The following is a 4,016-nucleotide window of genomic DNA, read 5'->3' as shown; positions in this document are numbered from 1 at the left end:
ATGTATATCTGTTGATTACAGTTTAGATACTGGGTTTGTGAGTTGAAATTAATCAAATGAGAGTGGTAAAAATTCACCTTTATATCGTATAATTTACATATCAGGATTGTATCCAGGTACGTTATTCTGGTTTGCGGAATGCTAATTTATACTAAGTTAGATTAATCTAAGCTGTATACCAAAGCAGGTCTTCATGGGGCTTTACGGCTCTTTGCATCGTAAATAGAGATCGGTTCAATGCGTCGGGTGTGGGATTCACACAATATATGCTTAGCGCGAAAGTTGATATTGACAGGCGCCATGATGTTATACCGGTAAACAACATTTTGAACATGAATTGAGAACAGGAGTTGAATCAGTTGATGCAGATATTCTGAGGAGAATCTTCCAGTCATTGAGTAAGTGAATTACTGTGTATCTTATAGTTATAAACTCTCTAATATGTTGTTCAAAACGAAACTGACCATCGCTTATATTGTATGTTGTTGCGTCAAGTCTTGCAAGCCACTGTTTACGTTCATAAATTTACATGCTTCATTCAATTCTTTGAAATTATGTGGAATTAATTTTTTTTTTAAATTTCCTTTGTATGAGATTAGACTCCTAGTTGCATTATCGTAGCCCTCGCGGATTTTTTTTCTTCTTATACATTTGGACAGGAGTCCTGAGGACCATATAGGCACTTTTAAAAAAAGATGGAGAGAGGGGGAAAGGCCGAAAAACAAACAAATAATTAGGCCTATTTCCGTAATACTTATGCTATTTTTTGTTTACTTTCTACTCGGGGTGATATTTGCAAAACTGAATTAGTTTATTAAGTAAATGGTGTTTTTTAATGAATGGTTGATTATTTTTTTTATTCAAATGCTTATGATTTGAACCCAGATGTCCAGTTAGAAAAATTAAACTGCATTATGATCAGGGATGTGACCTCTGGAATATCAATTTTGTCACTACATCAATGCATATACGTTATTAAAATGGATTGAAGATCTTGTCTTGGCAATAAAGTTAATTTGTACGTAAAGTCGAGTCAGCGTGATATTAACAGTTGTGCATCAGATAATGCATGTATTAGCCCAATGGGCTGTAACGCAACATTGATTATTGCTTGGCTTTGAAAATCGGTGGCCCCAGGTATCGGGTGACGGTAATTACATGTAAACACCCCAGAATGATTCCTCCTATGTTAGATGCCTTGCAAACTTGTATATACATGTAGGAGGGCCAATGGTATCTCGTAATTATTTAAAATTTTATATCTTTTTCAGAATATATTTCACGATAGTCGTGCAGATTCCGAAGTTGTGATGGTGTGTTGATAGGCTGTCTTCAACTTGCCATATCTGAGAGTTCCAACATGCAGGCCTGGATTAATGTGTATAAAACACTAATGAAGTTACGTAGTAATATTTAGTTTTTTAAAAAAGAATGACATTTAAATTTATACACACTTGCCAAGTGAATCTGATGAGACTGCTACATGTATTTGTGAGTAAAGGCACTCTGTCTTAACCGAAAAACTATTTACAGTTTATCACAACAAATGGATGGGACAGTAGAGCTGTTGCGGACAATATGTGATTGTGATGACCAAGTACTGAACAAGTGGAAGATTAGAAGAAGGTCCAGAATTCAATCATGTTTTTGATTCTAAGGTGCAGACAGCATGGGGATAGTCCTATTATTCTCCCGTTCATCTATGATGGAGAAACTTGTGTAAATGTTTACAGTGTTCTCCCTAATAATTAAGTGCCCACAAGTCTGTATTAATTTATCAGAATATGAAGTCCTTCACAGTACTGATTTTAAAATTAATGTAGATTGTCTCCAGATTTTTCTGAGGAAAAGTGCATAGTTTACATGTGTGAATTTTGAATATATTTCATTCTTGTCTGCAAATGTTGTCGAAACCTGTTGTTATTGATGCACATAGTCATGTTATGCAAATGATAGACCTCCTTCTTAATTACATGTACATACGATCATGTCAACTCCTTTGTCTTAATTGTATACACAATTCTAGCATTTATAGCATCATTTATATAGCACTTGCTAGTTTAAGAAGGATTTTATTTTCTAAAAGCTTTCATTTGACATGATTGATCTAAAACGGACAAAATTCACAAATCTATTTAAATCACAACCTGACCTTAGGCCAGAAAAGTGCCACTGTGGGTTGATATTTTTCTCTTGGATCTTGAAAGAAATTGTTTATGCAGCAGTTTCCAAATAAAATGTACTCTCTAACAGTGCACAATGCAATATTTGTAGATTAGAAGTTGTTACAGTTTCTTTAAGTTTTCTCTCACATCTTGTTATAATTATATTTTATATTTTTGGTCGGGTTGCACAATGTGCAAACATTTTATAAAATGGTGAATGACTGGTGGGCAAGCGACAGTAGTGTCCCTGTAATAGTACCTACTTTGTGTAGTCAACTCCTTTCACACCTCTCACTTGATGTTCCTCAAACTTTGTACAGTTGTTAGGGATACATTGAAGATGTGCATGTGCCTTTTTCAAAGTGATCAGACATTTTTTGAAAAAAATTACATGTAGTTAAACTTCGTCATTTTTTAAGCATTTCTTTAATCGACAGTATCTATTTTGTGTAATCAACTCCTTGTATACCTCTAACTTGACATTCCTCAAACTGTGTACATTTGTTATGAACACATTGAAGATGTGCATATGTGTTTTTGAAAGTGATCAGACATTTAAAATAAAATATATGTAGTTGAACTTAGTCATTTTTAAGCATTTCTTGAATAGATGGTAACTATTTTGTGTAATCAAATCCTCATGCACCTCTAACTTGACATTCCTTAAACTTTGTACAGTTGTTATGAACACATTGAAGATGTGCATGCATCTTTTTGAAAATGATAAGACTTTTTAAAAAAAAAATATGTGTAGTTGAACTTTGTCATTTTTATGCATTTCTTGAATAGATGGTACCTAGTTTGTGTGATCAACTCGTGCACATCTAAATTGATATTCCTCAAACTTTGTACAGTAGTTATGGACACATTGAAGATGTGCATGTGTCTATTTGAAAGTGGTCAGACTTTTTTCAAAAAAATTACATTTAGTTGAACTTTGTCATTTTTTTAAGCATTTCCTGAATAGATGGTACCTATTTTGTGTGATCAACTCGTGCACATCTAAATTGATATTCCTCAAACTTTGTACAGTAGTTATGGACACATTGAAGATGTGCATGTGTCTATTTGAAAGTGGTCAGACTTTTTTCAAAAAAATTACATTTAGTTGAACTTTGTCATTTTTTTAAGCATTTCCTGAATAGATGGTACCTATTTTTTGTAATCAACTCCTCTTACAGCATTTATTTGACATCCTTCAGACCTTGAACAGCTGTTATGGAAGCATTGCAAATGTGCATGTGTCTTTTCGGAAGTGATCAGGCATTCTTTGAAAAGATTACATGTGCATGGTGAAGTTGAACTTAGTCATTTTTTAAGCATGGTACTTTATGTAACCAACTCAGCTTTTACTTACATTTTCCAGACCCTGTACATTATATATGTTTTAAAAACATTGAAGATATGCATGTAACATTTTAAAAATGCTTCTCTCTTTTTTTCTTTTTCTTTTTTCTCTTTTTTGTTGAAAAATTCTACCTTTAATTTGTCATTTTTCCAGTATGTTTCTACTGTTTTTCCTATGATAGATAACATATTTTACAAGAACCCGGTCATTTCTGTTTTTGAATAAAAAAATTTTAATTAGTATTTTTTAATAAGTTAATTAGTATGATATGTCATTGTTCTTGAAATTATATTAATTGAATTGTTATTGTGTTTTTGTTTTGTAATGACAGTTTATATAGCATCCCTTAATTTCGAGCAGACAATGCCAGAAGTGTGTCGCAAGTTTGCTGCAAACTGTGTGCCAGAAGTCTGCAGCAAGAGTGTGCCGCAAGTTTGCCGCAAACTGTGTGCCAGAGGAAAAATTTGCATACGAAAATTATACTTGGGCAAATATGCCGCACA

The 4,016-nt window shown here is 33.2% G+C and overlaps 1 long non-coding RNA gene across 1 annotated transcript; it reads left to right on the top strand.

The window, feature by feature from the left end:
• The first annotated feature begins 247 nt into the window (after positions 1–247).
• Positions 248–3,811, top strand: LOC130048065 (uncharacterized). The gene is made up of 3 exons (XR_008796903.1): positions 248–398; positions 1,272–1,380; positions 1,534–3,811. It is a non-coding gene; the product is annotated as an uncharacterized LOC130048065 (long non-coding RNA).
• Positions 3,812–4,016: the final 205 nt, after the last annotated feature.

The sequence above is a fragment of the Ostrea edulis genome, chromosome 7 (genome assembly GCF_947568905.1).
Source record: "Ostrea edulis chromosome 7, xbOstEdul1.1, whole genome shotgun sequence".
Lineage (NCBI taxonomy): Eukaryota > Metazoa > Mollusca > Bivalvia > Ostreida > Ostreidae > Ostrea > Ostrea edulis.
Note: the sequence above shows the minus strand (reverse complement) of the source record. Positions and strands in the feature narration are given on the sequence as shown.